Genomic DNA, 20,183 nt, shown 5'->3' with positions numbered 1-20,183 from the left:
TCCCCACCCTCAGGCTCTCCGGGCCCAGGCGAGCTTTGAATGTATTAATTAAATAAAGCAGGCAGCCCTTGAATCGCGCCAATGCAGGGCGCTCCCGGGAGCGTGAAAGTCCTGGCCTCCGAATCCGCCAAAGAAAATGTGTGAAAAGAGAATTAGTGAAATTAGGTTAGACCAATAAAACGTGAGGGCGCCAGCATCCCCCCCCCCCCCCCCCCCCCCCCGCCTTCCCTCTCCCCCAGCCTGGGGCTAGAAGGGCTATCTAGTCTGATCTATTGTTTCCCGCCCTGGCAGGGGGTTCATTGTTTGATAAATAATTCCCCCTGCATTTTATTCTTTAAAAAAAAAATGGGTATTTGCATAATCACTGCTTTGATGTAGCCAGAAATCGGAGGCTTGGTCTCCCCAAGTCCGTTATTGGTAGCGAGGCAACCAAGCTCGGTCCAGATCTTTCACTTCACTGACAGTGTGTGGCAGATTGTCAGAAACAGCACTGTTCAGCTGCTGCCTCCTTTTTAAAAAGGATCCACTTTAATGATTAAACCTAAGGAATGTCCAAAAGGGGGGGGGGAGGACGAGGGTCCTCACCCCCCTCCACCTCCCTCTGGCCTTCAGGGGTCATTGTTCCCAGCAGTTTCTTTTCCAAAACCCTGGGGGGGAGGGGGCGCGGTTTGCGTCTCCCTTGGGGCTTCTCCACGTGGCTCGCCGTGGGCACCCGCAGGGATCCACCCGGGCCGAGGAGGGGCGAGGTCGGCTAGAGCTGTCCTCCTCGTCCCTCACCCGGTTTTCTTTTCCGGGTTTGGTTTACCCAGCACCGTACTCCTCTCGCTCCCGCTTCTCCTGGCGGCCCACCTCTGGGTTTCTGCTTTTCCTTCAAGTTCACCCACAGGTGAATGATTGGATGCGGTTTGTCTTCTGGAGGATGCCGAAGTGAGCTGCTCTTTGGTTTCCGAGTGGAAACGGAGTGGGGAGGGCCCCTGGGAACGCGACTTGGGGGCAGTTTCAGATGGTTCCCGACAGGCGAGAGGAGCAAAGAAATTCACTCATCCGGAAAGCAGATCGAGAAAGCCAGTGTGGCCGGAGCTGCGATTTCCCTGCAAGGTGGCGGGAGTCGGAAGATGGAGTGGGAAAGAGTCCTGATGGTGTGTGCGCGCTACAATAAATGATTTCTCCGTCTCTCTCTCTCTGCGGGAGGAGGGGCGCGATGCGAATGTTGCTGTCTGCTTTCGCTTGCGCCCAGCTTCTCCAGTCCCTCAAGCGCAAATTGGGAAAAGTCAGCTTGGATTATTCGAAACGCTACGTTAAAAAGCCGGGGCTGCCCCAACAACTGGACAGGTGCCAGCTCTGATCTCCAGGCTGGGTAGGTTTCACCTGTGGCAGAAACGCACAGCCTTCCCCGCCCTGAGTCCAGGATTTCGGGAGGGCGGGAGTGGGGAGACTCCGGAGGGAAAGAAGGATCTCCGAAGCACCTGCGCCATCGGGTCCCATTACCTGTCTGTCTTCCGAGTCCCCGCATCTCTCCGAGCTGGACCCCGGGCCATTCTTCAAGTGTCTCACCAGCTTTTGGACGCAGAACTTCAACGGTTGCTTAGCTCATTATAAATTCTCTTCTTTTTACTTTTGAAGGCTGTAGCCGTATAAACAATCGGTTTTCTTTGTATCATATAAGATAAAAGATTCAAGATTTTCCCCCAGTGGCAGTATACTTGGAATTTTGTTTGGACTTTGAGAGGAGCTCTGTAGACACTATAGGGTATACTGAATTTCAGAGATGTAAGAAATCGAGAGGCAAAAAGCTAAAATTATTTCAAAGGACACATCTCTAAAGAGACACTGTTGGACTGTAGCTGGTCTTTGAACGATTTAATAACAAGTGTATCTCTGCTCTGATCTTGTTGAATTGTAAAACAGACCGTGACTCCAGTATTTTTCTTCACTTTTCCTTCCTTTCTATTGACTCCATCACTACTTTCTCTTTTGTTTTTCTTTAGGACCTGCAGGCATACTTGGAGACTTTAAACCATGAAGCAAAGAACCAAAACCTTTCACCAATTGTATTTGATCTAGAAACAATTAAGTAAAAGTGCTGAAGTCCATGTTATATGGGGAACAGGAAACTTCAAAATAAACAGAGAAAGCTGGGGGGCTGGTTTCCATGGTAGCAGCTTGCAGTAAAGCCTAATTCCTTGTGACAAAGAGGTCATCTTCCTTTCCAAATGTGTTTATGATCCCTTTGTGCATTGTATTTTGGCATAAAGGCTTCTATGCCCTGTCGGAGCTCCGCAGGCAGCTCTATGACTCTCAAGGGGGTTTATTGCCTCCTCGGTATAAGAATAGCAGAAAGAAGCCAAACTAGTGCCCGTGTGACAAAAGACAGCCTCACGGGCTTGCTGTTGCTTTCTTTCTGTTAACATATAAATCTTGCTACACATTGAAATAATTTAAAAATGAGAGATTCTGGGATAACTTTGTGTTTTTTTCAACTTTTTACATAAATTGAAACACTACATGCAAACATGTACAAGAAGATTGATTCAGTGTGAGGATATAATTATTTTTGCCTCACTTTCCAGATAACTTTGGAAAAGAAATCAAATGAGGTAAAACCTGGAATATACCTTTGAAAATGTATGGAGAAAGTCTAACCATAAACTTCAGATGACTATTGCATTAATGCATTAATACTTCTTTCATTTCACAGTGCCTAGAACATGGTCAAGAAGACAGAATCAAATCAGTCTGAACTAGTATCTTCCTTAACTCAAAACTGCCACGGCAGCAGCTTGAAATGGACAAATAAGAAAACTTGAATTTTGCTAGTAGAGCAGTAAAGCCACTGAAAAGTTTTGAGGTCAAACCCAGTGTTTCTTCTGAATTAGAAGGAAGTCAAATCTTACTATGGAGCAGGAAATGGCACCCCACTCCACTACTTTTGCCTGGACAATCCCATGAATGGAGGAGCCTGGTAGGCTGCTGTCCATGGGTCCGCTAGGAGTTGGACATGACTGAGCAACTTCACTTTCACTTTTCCCTTTCATGCATTGGAGAAGGAAATGGCAGTCCATTCCAATGTTCTTGCCTGGAGAATCCCAGGGAGAGAGGAGCCTGGTAGGCTGCCATCTATGGGATCGCACAGAATCAGACACGACTGAAGCGACTTAGCAGCAGCAGCAGCAAATCTTGCTAACATAGCTCTTGATGGCTTTGCAACGGAAATTCCTATCACTTTCAGGAGACCTAGGAGAGTCCATCTGACATCTTCAGTCTGGGAAGAATCAGAAAGAGTGTAGTGAAAACAGTTTTATTTCTCAGTGAGCAAATAATTTAAAAGGGGTTTCAGTTCTACTAGAATAAAACTTCTGGAATCTTAGACTATTCTGCTCACTTACATTGGGGAGAGTTGTCAAGACTTTCCTAGAGTTTTTTCAGAGCAACATGGTTCTAAGCTATAGAAGGTGAAGTTGAGCTGATAAAGGCACTGGTCAGAGACTCCTCACTTTTACATTATTCTGAATCTCTCAGATATTTATGTCTTTGATGATAACATGTATAAGATGGTAATGGTGATACTGTATTACAAAGCAGGCTGGAGCAAATCCCTATGGTGAAACTACCTGGTTCATAGTTCTCCAGATAATTGCTAATTCTATTTCTTTCCACTAAAAAGACAACAAAGTTCAATTTTCTTCAGTGGTGCTCTTTTCCAGTCAGTCAGTTCAGTCGCTCAGTCATGTCCGACTCTTTGTGACCCCATGGACTGCAGCATACCAGTCTTCCCTGTCCATCACCAACTCCCTGAGCTTGCTCAAACTCATGTCCATCAAGTCAGTGATGTCATCCAATCATCTTATTCTCTGTTGTCCTCTTCTCCTCCTGCCTTCAATCTTTCCCAGCATCAGGGTCTTTTCAAATGTGTCAACTCTTCACATGAGGTGGCCAAAGTATTGGAGTTTCAGCTTCAACATCAGTCCTTCCAATGAACATCCAGGACTGATCTCCTTTAGGATGGACTGGTTGGATCTCCTTGCAGTCCAAGGGACTCTCAAGAATCTTCTGCAACATCACAGTTCAAAAGCATCAGTTCCGCTCAGCTTTCTTGATAGTCCAATTCTCACATCCATACATGACTACTGAAAAAACCATAGCTTTGACTAGACAGACTTTTGTCAGCAAAGTAATGTCTCTGCTTTTTAATATACTGTCTAGGTTGGTCGTAGCTTTTCTTCCAAGGGGCAAGCGTCTTTTAATTGCCTGGTTCAGTCACCATCTGCCCCAGTAAAATAAGTGACGTTACAAGATCTTTTGTAAGAGAGCAGAAGGAGAGTATTCATAGATGGTGGACTTCTCCACTTTTTGATATTCATGACACACTTTAGAATTTTGATAGCATACTTGAAGGGATTAGGAATCTTCAAAAAACATAACAAAGCAGCTATGAGTATACCATACGGTATCTTCACCACGTCTCATGGAATCTGTAACAGTCACAACCATCAGCCACTGCCCTTCAGCACTGTATCACTGTTTGAAAAGAATTATTTCTTGTCGTGATAGCGCCTCCCATATACACTTGGCAATATTCCTACATGTTTCATTGGTGCCATCTTTATTCTATTCTAGAATTCTTAAAGCCTGTGATTTCATTTCATTCCATCTGGACAAAATCCTGCTGCTGGATACTGTGGAGGACATTTCTCGTCTCTACCAATGTGGTTCTAACCCTACTGGGCATGCTCAGGCCCCTTACAATAGGACGAGACTTCATCTGTGGTCTCTATCTCCCTCTTCTCTTGAGTGGTGAGGCCAAAATATCAAAGCTGGTTGGTATTCTAGGTGATCATATAAAGAGTATATAAAGTGTCCACCTCAACTCACAGTGGATGTTACTTGAGGGAGAAAAGCTTTCGAGTTAAAAGCCATGAAGATTGGAAGGTTGTTATTGCATCATAACAGCCCACTTTGATTAACATGGATGCATATTTATTTGAAGCCTTTATAACTTATTTGTAGCAAAATAAAAGTCTGAAAACTTGGTGGCTCACCTCTGAATGGGGCTTCCCAGTGGCTCAGTGGTAAAGAATCTGCCTGCGGTGCAGGAGTCACAGGAGATGCGTTTCAATCCTGGGTTGGAAGATCCCCTTGGGGATGGCATGGTAACCCACTGCAGTATTCTTTTCTGAAGAATTCAATGGACAGAGGAGCCTGGCAGGCTACAGTCCATAGGGTTGCATAGTTTGAAGATTCTCTTATAAAAGATAATTTTATTTTTGGACACGCAAGAAAGTTTTATCGCCATTCTAAAAGTTATTTTTTAAAATCATCTTTATCATATTTAACTGTACAGTTAATTTAAAGTATATTCACAGTGTTTTCAACCAATCTCCAGAACGTTTTCATTTTACAAAACTGTAACTCTACACACAGCAAACAACAACTCCCCATTTCCCCTCCCCTCCAACCTCTGGCAACCAATATTTTTCTTTCTGGTCCTTTGAATTTGACTATTTTACATACCTTATGTAATAAAAGCTATTTTATTTTTGAAGCATCTAGTGTCACTGTCCTCATTTTCTCTATTTTAATAAACTAATTTTATTTCTCCATGCTGCTAATGTAGAAGTGAGTATGTATGAAGTCCTTTTCTTCACCACACCTAGCCTTTCTGCTATCTTGTGGGAAATAACAGTATGGAGTTGTACTCTCCTTTACGTAGTGTTACTGATCGCCTGAAGGTGGTTTTCTGGGAGAGCATCCATTGTTTGAAGCCATCAATCCTTGAGAGAATCCTGCACATAATTCTGTATTTGCTACATCCTATCCAGAATGTGCTCCTGCATGCTTAGTCGTGTCCAAGTCTTTGTGACCCTTTGAACTGTAGCCTGCCAGGCCCCACTGTCTACAGGATTCTCCTGGCAAGAATACTGGAGTGGGTTGCCATTTCCTTCTCCAAATGGAAATCAACCTTGACTATTCATTGGAAGGACTGATGCTGAAGCTCCAATATTTTGGCCAGCTGAAGCGAAGCGCTGACACATTGGAAAAGACCCCGATGCTGGGAAAAATAGAAGGCAGCAGGAGAAGAGTGCAGCAGAGGATTAGGTTAGGTGGCATCACTAACTCAGTGGACATGAGTTTGAGGCAAACTCCAGGAGATGGTGAAGGACAGGGAAGCCCGGCGTGCTGCAGTCCGTGGGGTCACAAAGAGTCGGACACGAGTTAGTGACTGAACAACAACAAAACTCTGAATGTGATTGACATGGTACCATAGGTTCTGGAGGCTAGATGGAAGAGTAAATTGATTCCTGGGATGCTCAGATAGAACTCAACAAATGAAATGTTATTTGATCTTGTTATATCCAAGCCTATAAGGGGACTATATCGATAAATTACAGATTTCGCTGAAGTACCAAAATCAGCTTATTAACTTTTTAGAGTATGTGATGAGGCTTCTTGTTTTAGGGAAGCCAGAGCACTGAATTTTTGATAAGGATCTTTTTTGTTACTGATTGGCTATGTGACCAGGGGTAAGTCTCTCAGCCTGATAAAACTAGATATTTCTAAAATCTCTTCTAGTTCTGACTTTCAAAGTTTTTTTTTTTTTTTTTTTATAAAATACTTTAGGTTTGTTTTTAGAAACACTTTGGACAAACCTCAACAGTTTTATGTTGATACATATATTTTCAGAAGACATATTTTCAGAAGAACTGCTGTGTCGATTTTTTAAAAATAGATGAAGAAAGCAAATTGTAAGTTGCTTTTTATAATTGTGTCTTTAAAAAAGGAAGATGGAGGCTGGAGCAAGGCAACTGAAATGTCCCTCAAGCCAGGCTAATATTTAACACTGACATCTAAGACTTGTCATGCACTTTGAATCCAATCTTGTATTTAGTCAGCATTTGCATTGAACAGAAAACGTCAATCATTTTAGGTAGGAAAGAAAAGCAAACCTTTAAAAAAATCTTCTCTTTCAAGTTGTCTCCAAGTAGAAGATGACTATTTCTTTTATTCAGAGACTCATAATTCTTCATCTGCCTCATTTTTCTCTCATCTTTAAAGGTATATCTTGATTTGGGCATCACGGATCTACAAACACATCACACAAGTAATTTAAAATGGTTCTTCTTGGGGGGAAAAATAGATTAAGTCTCAGCTCCCCATGAATGCTCTTGCTCTTTCCTTTTTAATAAAGAAGAGTTAGACTGGACCAGTGCCGATGGCATATTTACCTTCATGAGCTGGAAAAAAAAAAAAAGAAAAAAGTTAATTACTGCTCGGAGCAAGTTAGTCTGGCTGTCCTGAGCTGTCTTTTATTAGTTGTCCCCTTCATTAATTTCCCTCACTGGATTTGCTGCTAATAGCTGCCTGGTCCCAGTCAGCTCAAAGCCGCATCTGTGCCACTGAGCAGAAAAGTAGGATCCTGGCCAAAGGGGGGTGGAGATGGCATGAGGGAGACGCTATTTACAAATCAACTCTTATTAACATGATGGTCTGGTTTGCTGAAGAGGGGGAAGGGTGGGTCTCAGAGCAGAGAGCTCTGGAGCAGAGGAGAGGTAGTAAAACCTGGAGGAACCAGCCCCAAGCATGGCAGTTTGGAGTTTTGCTTGATTCCTTATGAACTAATGTTCTCTTCTCCTTGTTTTCCAAAGGCTGGATGAAGTATACTACTCTGTCACTGAGTTTCATGAAAAGTAATAAAAGTATGGCTCTTTTAGTAAGGAGATCTGATTTTCACCTTATCTTGCAGAGACTTGGAGAGATCCAAGTCAACATATGATTTTTTCCTTTATAAGTTTATAGCTTATTTTTAGATATTAATTCAATTAAAGACAATGTATTGAATACATGTATGATTCTTAAAATTCTTGTCCAGTTGTGTACATTGCTTTGGAAAGGTCCAGCCATCTTTATTTTTCTCACACCTATCACCAACAAGTATACTACCTTACTAACTTATTTTGCTTACCTTGTCTTCCCCCTCCCTGGAACATCTATGAGGATGTGTGTGTGTGTATGTGTGTGTGTTGTGTATGCATATTCATGCTTCCTTCAACACTATCTCCAGCAACTGTAACAGTGCCTCCCACATAGTAGGAGCTCGATAAGTATTTGTTGAGTTAATGCTGACAAAGGAAGGAAGTTTTTTTTATAGACAAAATAACCATCAGTTCCAAATTCCTATTTATATTACACTCAATTATGACACATCTCAAAAGTTCTCCCCTCCTTTGTTTGAGAAGAAGAAAGTAGGGAGTTGGAATGTTAACCCTCCCCTCGGCCCCTGTAGTAGATAGATGTGGTCATTATTAACAGGTCTGCCTTGTCCAATCCTTTTTTTTTAATGCAATAGTTCACCTTTTCCAGCCATACCTAGAATCTTTTGAAGCCTTGAAGAACATACAGAAGACCTGAGAAAGGAGATGGTGGATTAGGTGGGAGTTAGCCTTTCTGGATATGTGCTCTATAAACACAGTTGTTTCAACAGGTGGAGGTGACCATAAGGCCTTTCTATGTATATTGTAATACACTTGTATCACACATACAATTCACATGGCTCTGTCACAGTAAGATAGAAAGTTAAATTTGAATACTAAGAGTATCACATACCCGGGTTTGGGGATCAGTTAGCTTGGGTTCAAACTCCACTTCTAATATTTAATAGCTGTGTGGTCACCTTAATTTTAGCTTTGGTTCCCTATTTCTAAATAGAGCTAAGTGAGCTAGTACACAGAATGTGGTTGGGACATAGGAAGTCCCAACAAATGGTTGCTATTTTGTTATTTTTTGGAAATGTGTACTAAATATGAAACCAAGGGTAGTCACCAGCTATCCTTTAAACTATAAATTGCTTAATATATAATGGACTACAACTTACCTTCTCTGATGAATCTTCCCTTTGAGTATTTTTGCAAAAACCTGCATGTCCTCCAAGTGTCACGTCGCCTGAACAATGTTTGCTCAAGACATTCTCTCATGAACTTGGGGTCAGCTGTGTCTAGTTTGAGCTGGTTTTGGCTGGCTGAGACCACTGACCCTCCAGCTGGGCATGCTCAAGTGTTCGCTTGGTGACCTTGTGACATTAGAAGCCCCAAAACTCCACCCTCACATTGTGCTAACCCCACCATTTTCTTCCCACGAAGAGGTTTGCAACTGACTTGTACCTTTGGAATCTACATGGAAGGACCATTATCTCACGTTTTCCTTGCTTTTGATCACCTTTCTCCATGCTCCTCATGCCTCAGCTTCATCCCATAAATATTCCCAGCCTCTTGCCTGGGGGGAGGCAGATTTGAGACTTGGTCTCCTTTGTCCTCACTTGGCTGACTCCTGAATAAACCTTTTCTCTGCTTCAAACCTCCATGTCTCAGCACTTGGCATGCTGAACTTTGGAGCAAAGTTCAGAAACAAATATACATAGTATTTTAAGTATAAAAATCCAGATTAGTAAAAATTTAGAATAATCATTACTACCGTTGACTTGAGTGACATTATTTATAGTTAATAACTATAATTATATAATTCTTTGGAGAGTGATATAAAATATTTCATCCTTTGATAATATTATACATCATGGAACAAGAGAGGAGCTTATATAGTGTGGTTTTGGAGGGGTTGTTTCAATAATTGAAAAGCATATCCCCTTGAAGCTGAAATTCCATTTTTAGGTAGCTACTCACAGAAATTCTCTTTTTGTCTCTTATTGTCTCTCTGTCTTTACATACACAAGTACACACACATACTCAGATGTTTATTATAGTATTACTTGTAGAAAAAAGTTTGGAATCAAGTTAAATGTTCATCAATAGGGCATAAGTTAAACAAGGCATGGCACATTCACATGGTGCAATACTATCTACCATGCTAAGAATGGAATAATGCTAAGTGAATTGACTTGCAGTTGACCACAAGCTTATCTTCCATTACTAATATGGCCAATGTGGTTTCCAGGAAACATGGATGTTTCTATTGTCTCCAAATGGGGCTGATCACTAGAATCCCTTGTGTTATATTTTATAAATTCCCAGCTCCTTTTCCAGACTTACTATAGGATGAGAATTATTGAGGCTAGAGCCCAGAATCTGTTTTTTTATTTTTTAAACTAGAATGATTCTGACACAACCAGCTTGGCACTAGTTCTAGGATGGCCATTCAGAAACTGTGGAGTGAAATAGTACAGGTAAATATGAAGGATTATTTCTAGATTTCCTTGATTAAAATGCACATATATAATTTGGAAGGGCTCTTTTGCAAAGTGAGGGGGAGCTGTATTAGGGTAATGCTTCCGATTTACGGTATTTGTGGTTTCTCACAGATGGGCTTTCTGACAGGATCTGGGGATCAGTGAGCAGCATGAAGCAGTTTGCAGCATCCCTGTGATGAATTCTGAGCCCTGGCTGGTACACGCTCAACTTCTGCCAACCACGCAAGCTTGCAGATCACCTTAGTACTAACGGGGTGAGGTAAAAAAGAAGTGGGTTTCTTGGGTAGCATCCTGTCTGGCTGGAGAATCCAGGTACTCACCCGTGCTCTCAGTTTTCCTGGTGAAAGAAATCATGGCTGTGGGGGGTCATTCCTGGCACTGCACCTTAGTAGAAGAGTGATGTGGGCAAAGTGAAACTATTCCTCTTACCTCTTCAATGGTTTATTTTTGGATTCTTCAGTTTCAATGCCATGCTGGGGTTTCTCTGCCAGACTTCTTGGCTCTAACAAAGATGTTCTTATCTGTGGATGATTACAAAAGTAGATGTACTGTGCGGGGAAGAAGGTGGAGAACTCCTATTCTGCCATTCTGCCATTCTGCTGATATCACTTCAATTATATTTCTCTGTGCTAGACTGAAATAAGAAAATAATACTATGTACAGCATCAAAGACTATGAATAGCATCAAAATATAAACTACTTAGGAAAAATTTAATAAAATATGGGCAAAATGTACATGCTGAAAACTAGAAATAATTTATGAGAAACATTAAAGAAGACTCAAATACATGGAGAGATGTATGGTACTCATGGATCAGAATATTTCACATGGTTAAAAATGCCAATTTCCCCCTATTGTGGTCAGTCTGCAGATGCTCAATGGAACCCTGCCCCATCCACAGTCTGGATGTCAAGACTGATGATGCCACACATGTACCAAAGGTTGTAAGATTATTATTCACATAAGGAAGTTTTCTGGGAAGAACAAGGCAGCCTCCCAAAGGAGGGCAGAATGGCTTGAAAGAATGGGCTTAGGGTTTTATGGTGTTTAGAGGATGAGGCTTGTGTGAGAGTTCTTTCCATGGGTTGGGGTCCCGTGCTTTTAACCTCCTGCTGGTGCCAAAGGAGACAGCACCTGGGCTTTCCGGACAGCTTGTCCAGATGTGGGACAGAGAGGTAAGGCAGAGTGGTGGGGCTTCACCGCTGTCAATCAGCAAACACCAAAAGTCAGAGTCAGACACTTCATTAGAGTCCCAATTTGATTTATAAATCCAATACTAACCCAATTAAAAGTCCTCTTTATCCCTCATGATTTTTTTTCTGAAGTCTATTTTGCTTGATTTTAGTTTTATGATGTACCCTTAATCTCAATGATGCTTAGCTGCTCAGGCTAAAGGACAGACCACAGTCTTTAATTCAAGAAACTTGAAAAATACCCTTCTTAATGCACTTTAAAACACTTGGTTTCTGAGCCAAAACCAATAATTAGGTCTTCTTTATTGCTTATTTTTATAATAATTCAGTTCTTTATTTGAAGCACATCATGTAATAATACATATAAGGACAACATTTATAATAATCATCTTAAAAATTATATAACCAACAAATGTGACCACATAATAGTAGAATACTCCTAGAGATAATTATGCCTTATCACTAGAATCCAAGAATAAGTAATAATCAATTTCTCCAAAGTCAAATTATTGGCCGATGCATCAAATAATGATAAAAATCAACATTTTAATACAACACTGGGAACCGTTATAGTTTTAAAATAATTTTAATTCATGTATTCAAAATAATTTTATTTTAAACACTAAAATCAAAATCATGGAAAATAAGAGGGAACTAAATCTCCCTAAGTGATGGAGCACTCATCTTTTTTTTTTTTTACCCAGACAAAAAACAAAAACAAATAACAAACAAATAAAGAAAAAAACCCTGTCCACCCAGGAGCTAATCCATTTTCCACACTCATTATCATTCAGATGAGTCTTTTGTAAGACAAAGATGGCAGCAGAGGTTTTTTCAGGGTCTGAGAACGCCTTTCTTATTTGGATTTTACAAATAAAGAGGACCCTCTGGATCTAATTAAGAGATTTTTCACCTGCCATCATTCATTCATTCAATTCACAAACATTTATGGAACACGTGCAACGTGCATGGCACAACGTTAAATACTGTATTACACCAGGAGTTATGCCCCAATGGGTCAATCATAAAACTACACTCTTAATTAATCTTGTGATTTTTAATGATTTAATTCTTTCATTCAACAGGGCCTTATTAACGACCAAGTGCTAGTCTAGGCACTGGTGCTGACAAAATGAACTCACAGTCTCTGCTTTCATGTACTCATAATCTAATGGGGGAGGCAGATACATAAACAAGTAATTACTGGGCGATTGAGGTCCCACCATAAAAGGTTTGTGATGATGTAATGGAGACTCTGCAAGTGTGTGCAAGTGTGGATTTGTGTGCATGTGTAACTAGAGGGAAGCAGGAGAAGAGTCAGAGAAGGTCTCCTTGACGAGGTGACACTTGAGCTGAGTCTTGAAGGGCACGGTAAGAGTTTCCCAGCAGAGGCAGAGGAGGATACTGCAGGCCTGGGAAAGAGCCTCGGGAAACAGTAGTAGGAAGGCATGTCACACCTGGGGAATTGCAGTCAGATGGGGCTGGGAGGATGTGGGGCTACCGGGAGGTGAGGTTGAAGAGAGATGGAACAAGAGGATCACGTTGAATATTATTTAGGCTGAATCATATGAACTTGCCAATAGAAGATGATTTTGACTTAAAAAACAAGTAATTTGATACAGCTGAAATATATTTCAAGGTAACATGATAATGGTGACTAAATATCAGTATTACAGAAAAAAACAAAGAAACTTTTTGGCCAAAACCCAATAAATAACTACATGAATGGAACCTACTATTGTTTCCATTGTTATTTACATTTCCCACTTCTTCATACCCTGATTAGAACTGACTTTTCCTAAATACTTGTAACCAATGCTACCAACAGGGGGTTAATTTCTAAAATATATAAACAGCTCACACAACTTAGAAGCAAAAACCTAAATAACCCAATAAAAAAAACAGGCAGAAGACCTAAATAGACATTTCTCCAAAGAAGACATATAAGTGGCCAATAGGCACATGAAAAGATGTTCAACATCACTAATTATCAAAGAAATGCAAATTAAAGCTACAATGAAGTATCACACCAGTCAGAACAGTCAATACTGAAAGTCTACAAATAACAAATGCTAGAGAGGGTGTGGAGAAAAGCAAATCCTCCCTCTCACATTGTTGGTGGGAATGTAAATTTGTATAGGGGTTATGGGGAATGGTATGGAGACTCTTTAAAAAATTAAAAATAGTTTTATTAATACGATATGATCCAGGAATCCCACTCCTGGGCATATATCCAGAAAAAAACTCTAATTCACAAAAATACATGCTCGCCAAAATTCATAGTGATAGTATTTACAATAGTCAAGACCTGGAAGTAACCTAAATGTCCATTGATAGATGAATGGATAAAGAAGACTTGGTACATATACATTGTACAATGGAATATTACTCGTCAAAAAGAATGAAGCAGTGTCATTTGAAGCAACATGGATGGACCTAGAGATTCTCACACTAAGTGATTAGATCAGAAAGAGAAAGACAAATATGATATCACTTATCAGTGCACTAAAAAAATGACAGAAATGAACTTATTTACAAAACAGAAACAGACTCACAGACATAGAAAAAAAGTTTATGGTTATCAAAGGGGAAAGGGGGTGAGGGAAGGATAAAGTAGGAGTTTGGGATTAATGAGTATGCATTCTTACACCTCATATAAATAAACAACAAGGTCCTACTATATAGCACAGGGAACTATATTCAATAACTTGCAATAAACCATAGTGGAAAAGAAAGTACTGAGTCACTTTGCTGTACACCAGAAACGAACACAACAATGTAAATCAACTCTACTTCAATAAAAAAAAAAAAAAAACTTAAAAAAGAAACGACTTAAAAACAAGACTATTCCCTGAGTCTGGGGGAGAATCCAAGATGACATGTAATTAAGGGGTCTTGGCCACTAACGTTAGTGAGAGTGGTGCTGGGAAAATCAGCAGGACTGCAAAGAGAAAAGAGTTTAGATAATAATGATAACGCAATTCTATCCTTTACTGAACACCAAGATATGCCAGCCACTGGACTAAGTCCTTCACATGTGTAACCTCCAATCCTCATAACACTCCAAGGTGTTTCTTTTTACACCCATTTCACATATGGGAACTCAAAGGCTCTGAGAGGCTAGGTATCACTCTTCTAGGAAGTGGCAGAGCTGGGGTATATAACCATTCTTTTACCAGACGCTTCCCTTCAAGGAAGTGACTGCAGATAGACCTAGAAGGGACCATCTGACCACCAGCTGGTGCTTAAAACTTGTTTCCCAGAAGTAGAAAGACCAGAAAATGTATGTAGCCCCATGCATCATTTCAATGCCAGAAGTTCTTGATTTTTAATTTCCATGGTTTTGGTTTTAGAGAGGCAGGAAGGGAGAAGGAGGAGAGGGTGCAGGAGATTTGGTAACACGGGAAGAAAAGTGAAGACAGGATGCTCTTTCCAACCTCCCTGGCAAGCGAGGAGCTGGCTCTATAATTTAACTCTGTTTACTGTTCGAGGACAGAGCACAACCTGCTTAGTGAAGTCCTTCCCAACAACAGCTAAACAGCGAGGCGAAGAAACTGTGTGGACATCATATAATGAAAACATTTTTCTTGATTTACTCCCCATAATATGTGCATAGGAAGGAATTTATAATCACAAAAATGCAACATCTAAATCTGAAACATGTTACCGAGGGAGTGTGCTTAGCCAGGAAACTTGAGACAAGGTTTTCAACTCCTGGGGATGATGGCCCAGGGAGCTGCTGCAGTTCTCTGCAGTCCTGTTATCCTGAAGCCAGCCAGCGCTCTCACACACACGGCAGGAACAATGCCCTAGGCGCCCCTGTGGTCCGCACTCACAGGGTCTCATCTATTATCCAAGTGGCCTATTCTAGAAACCATCTTTTGGGTGTGTCTTTTCAATTGTTTCTTCCGTCCCACATGCTGAGAGTGATGACAAGGGTCATTTTTAGTTAATATTGTGAACAGTGCACTTAAAGTGACCTTTCCAACTGAGAAGCAGCTATTCAGAGTCTGGATTTTTAAACAGATTTCTCCAAAAAAAGTGGGTGTATTTCCTGAAAGGTCATACTTTTGAGTTTAGACTTAGGTGCCTGTGGCTCTCTGAGTCTTAGTTATTTTCATAAGAAACATGATGTTCTTAAGTGTCTGAAAAAGAAAATAACTCTAGCGTTATTTTGCAGAGGCAAAAGGGAATATCGATTTTTAGTAGGATGAAATATATAATTAGTCTTTCCAAAGGAAAACACTAAAATAAATACACAAACCAGTGGGCAGAGTCTCTTCTCTCTTCTAGCAATTGCCTGAGTAAGCTGTACCAAACTATAAAATGCTTCCTGAAAAAAATATTTTCTTGATGACTGGATTGATTTTTAAAATTTATAAAACATTAAATTTTCTTGAATACGTTTTTCAATTCACCATTTTAGCATTTGAGATATACTCTGGTAGGAGTTCTGAGCAAGGCATTTTGGGCACATTTTCAAAAATCACCAAGGGAGTAAAACAGCTGACATATATCAAGTGACCAAAGCACTTAATTCATCTCAATCTTTTAATTTTTAAGTTACTGACAAAAATCTGACATCTCTTGACATATGGGGCAATTTGAAGCTCTCAATTTCCCAATCATCAGCTGGTATGTTAGCCACTTGACAACAACAACAACAGCGTGTTACTGGCCTGTATAGAAAGGGTCTAAAACAATAGGCTTCTTTTTGATTGCTTGCAATTTTCCTTTCCCTCTGGTAACCAAGAGTTAAATGTAATAAAAGCTGATATCTAGCAACGCAGAGTTTTAGAGATGCCAAATTTAATTCGACTTTATATGTGATTATGTTGTCTCAAGCTTGTTGAGTGTGTGTCCTTGCTCAGCTCAGACAAGGCAAAGGCTGGGCGGCCAGGATGGAGTGGCAGGAAGAGGCAGGAGGGGATGAGCTCGTGTCTCTTTGCGGTAGGTTGTCGAGGTCATGCTGAACTGTGGAGCTCTCACTGATATCCAGCTCGGTCTCAGATGGTCTCCTTTGGTGCTTGTCTGAAAGTCCTAGGACTTTGATAACTTAAATTGCTGCTGTCAGTGCAATTTACGGCTTTGAGGCCTTGCACAAGGTACGTTTCAACGGCCCCGGGCCCCACTGCATTTAACCTTTATCCACACCCATTGAAGGACCTTGCTAGCTCGTCCACAGCGGGGCAAAGGGGCAAAGCCACTCAGATGATGCCTGCCTGCGTGCTAGCCTGGCCTGGCCTGGCCGCTGCACTGACATGCCCTGAAGGCTGGGGAAGGATACAGCTGGCCAGAGGCTCCCGTCCCTCATCTCGGCGTCTGGGCTGCAGGCGCCTCAGTGACTGCTGTCCGGCCCAAGGGAACGCTGCTCACGATCCAGGTGCTCGGCCCGGGGAGAATGTTCCCTATTGAAAACATGTTGGGAACACGGCCCTTCAAAGCCAGGCTCTGTGGGTCCTTCTGTTATTTGGAAAAGACCATGTCCAATGTCTAACAAAAGTGTTTAAATAGTCCCTCTCCTCTTTGGTGATTTGTGTAGGAAAAGAAGGTTAAATCGGGTGTTTGTCTTTGGCACAGAAAACATATATTCTCTAGCACTATCATCTGTTCTTGCAGGACATGTATAGAACATATAGATGGTTACTAAGTAAGTAACGTTTGAAAATCTAGTTAAAAGTTACAAAATAGGGCATTCTTTGACTTGAAACCCTTTTGACTAGAAAAATGGTCTGCACCATTTAATAAAATTTGGTGTGGCAAAGTATAGGCAAAATGTAAAAACAGACATTTCTAACAACAGTGTTGCCTAAAATTCATGAGGACCTAAAAGTAAACAGAATTCTTTCTCATGTGTCATTTTCAGTGTAAGGCCTAAATGGTAGAACACAAACTAAACTTTAATATTATTTTAAGTTAAAAAATTTAGAGAGAAATGAATTTTTCTTATGATGACTGTAATTAATGCACTTACTTAATCTCAGTTTGGTACTTACTCTAGTTTTCTTCCTTTTGAAAATTCTTTTAAAAACAAATATAACTGTTATAGATTCAAATATTTAAAAATCTGTTTTCTGTAATGCAATAAATACTTGCCTCAGCGTAGGGAACTAAAGGCTATAATCCCAGCCTTCCACTGTGAACTCATTTCTGTATGGGAGTCATTAAAAATTTTATCACTGTGTAGATGGCACAATGGAGTAACAGTGTTAATGACTGGATACTGTAGTTGCAGGACTGTAACCTACTCTTAGGAAGCTAACTGCCCCAGGGCCAGTGGCTGCTCATTTATTTCACTGTATTTAAATCAATTGCTAAGGCAGTCAGACAATAAATTGTGTATCCATCTCTGGTAATAAAACTGGCACCTCAAACAGCAGAGGCTTGTACAAAGATTTAATAGCCCCCCTGTTCAGGATGGATTCTTCTTTGTACCATCTTTTGCAGGCAAGTTGCCTACATGTAAAGTAACATTCTTGTTTCTATCTTCTTGTTAAATTTTGTTTTACCACTGTACAGTTGAGCCCAACTTTTTCAGTTTCTGTAAAGCTTCCACTTACTGCTTGAGGGGAATTCTTTTGTCTGGGCAGCGGAACAAGATAACTGACTTAATCTTCCTAGGAACACGTGAGTCGCCATGTATCATTTTAATCTGCAAAACACTAGGGCTGAGTAGTGTCACATGCTGATTTTACTTTTCTATGAGAAAGTGACTCCCTGGTTCAATGATGGATTGCTTGTTCTCTTTAAACAACAGTCAAGATGGTGAATGCCCCGGGGTGATAGACAGGGTGTGCAATGGGTACGGGGCCAATCTGAAGGCTTGGTTCAAGTTCACCTGACAAAGCTGGAGCAGTCTGCAAGCAGCATTCGGGAAAGGATTATTCACACTGGCATTATCGTTTTGAATGCATTTTTCTCCTTGCGCAGCTGCAAAGCTCCCTCACACTGAAGGTTTATGCACCATAATAAAGAGATTTATTTTTTTTTCTCTCACTCTCTCTGGCTTCTTACACTTTACACCTAGTTTCTACTGAACTGTTCAGGCAGAGGACATCTGTATATCCAAACTGCACAGAACAAGCATCATCTTCAAAACAATAGCGGTGCTGAAAGACAGTATTAAAAGTCTGACATTTTTGATGTCTGAAGGGACAGAAATTAAGTCTCCTTACATTGAACTCAACTCCTCAAACTCAGCTTTTAAAATATTGTCATTTCACAACTTTATACACAAGGGAATACAATGAAAATGAGTTAGTTTGCTTTAGAAAAATTATAATGAAAGGAAAAAAAAAAGAAAAATTATAATGGAATTTTTCTAAAAATTACTTGAAAATTTCCTAATATCGATTTTGCTATGAGAAATTAAAGAATAGGGGAAAAAATTAGAAAAAGGTAAACAGAATGAAGCAAAATAATTTTCCTTATAAACAGAGAGGTAGGATTAGAGGGAATTTTGCCTTTCTTTCCTTCCAACTTTCCCCATCTTTCTGTCCATCAACTTACCTACCTACAACTCACCTTATTGGAGAATGGCTTTCTGAAAGCTGGAGCGCTCAGAGATTCTTTCCTTCTATAATTAAGACATCGGTTACTGTTGCCTCTTGCCTTATTGTAGCAAGAGGTAGTTATCTAGTAAGCACTTATTGAGCATAGAAAATACACAGAATTGTCGTTGATGTCTCATTCATTTACTCACTGATTTAAACAAAATGAACCATCAACTGCTAAGTAGACTGTATAATACCCAAGTGTGCGGTGGGGGATCCAAAGGGGCCCAAGACTCAGTTTAGGCCAGTGAGACAGTCACCTTCGAGCTGGCCTCCGAGTGACTCCTGCCTCTGGCTGGTCACATCCCTTTGACCTCCTCCCACGCCCTTCCGGGGTTGGTCTGTGTGACTAATAGATTATGAAAGTGATGGTTTGTCACTTCTGAAGCTAGGTTATAAAAGAGCTTGTGACTTCAGCTTCTCTCACCCTTGGACTTTTTGCTCTGGCTTAAGCCAGCTGCCATGTTGTCATACGGACAGGCCCGTGTGGTGAAGAGCTAAGGCCTCTGGCCAACGGCCATCAAGGAAGAGGCGTCCTGCCAAGAGTCACATGAGAGGGCCTGGAAGCAGACGCTCTGGTCGCAGTCATACTTTGAGGTGACTGCAGTCCCACTGACGTCCGACAGCAGACCTCAGGAGAGGTTTTGAGCCAGCACTACTCAGCCGGGCCACTCACCAATTTTTCATCTTGAGTAACTTTGAGATGGTAGATAAATGGGGTTATTAGCCTCTAAGTTTTGGGGTATGTGTCATGTAGTAAAACATAAATAATACAACAGATAATTATAATTCTCCTGTAGTGTAGGTAATATGACACAAGAGTAAATTAGCTTCCATGATAACTGGGCCTGCGCGGTGATAGCTGCATAGCTATTTGGGGAGGTCAACGGAGGGGTAAGTTACCGAGCTTGTGGAAAGGGAGGGAATGAGGATGATGGATATCAGGGAGGATTTTCTGAAGGAGGTGTCGGTTGAGGTGAGTACTCAAGGATGAGAAGATACAGGGGGGAATTGTCCCCGTCCGTATAAGAAAAACATGAAAACACTTATCAAGTTACGAAGCGTCTTCATGCTGGGGTGGAAGGACTCAGGGTGGATTACAAACTGATGCGATAAGCAATTCGGTGTTCCTAAAGAGTGTATTACAGGACTGGGAGTAGCAGTGGGCTAAAGGAGAAAGCACTACATGATCATCTGATAATGTGGATTTTCTGCTGAAAAAGAGAATCATTTGAATTTCT

This window comes from Odocoileus virginianus, chromosome 21 (assembly GCF_023699985.2).
Source record: "Odocoileus virginianus isolate 20LAN1187 ecotype Illinois chromosome 21, Ovbor_1.2, whole genome shotgun sequence".
NCBI classification, from domain to species: domain Eukaryota; kingdom Metazoa; phylum Chordata; class Mammalia; order Artiodactyla; family Cervidae; genus Odocoileus; species Odocoileus virginianus.
The sequence above is the reverse complement of the archived record's forward strand: the minus strand, read 5'-3'. Positions refer to the sequence as shown.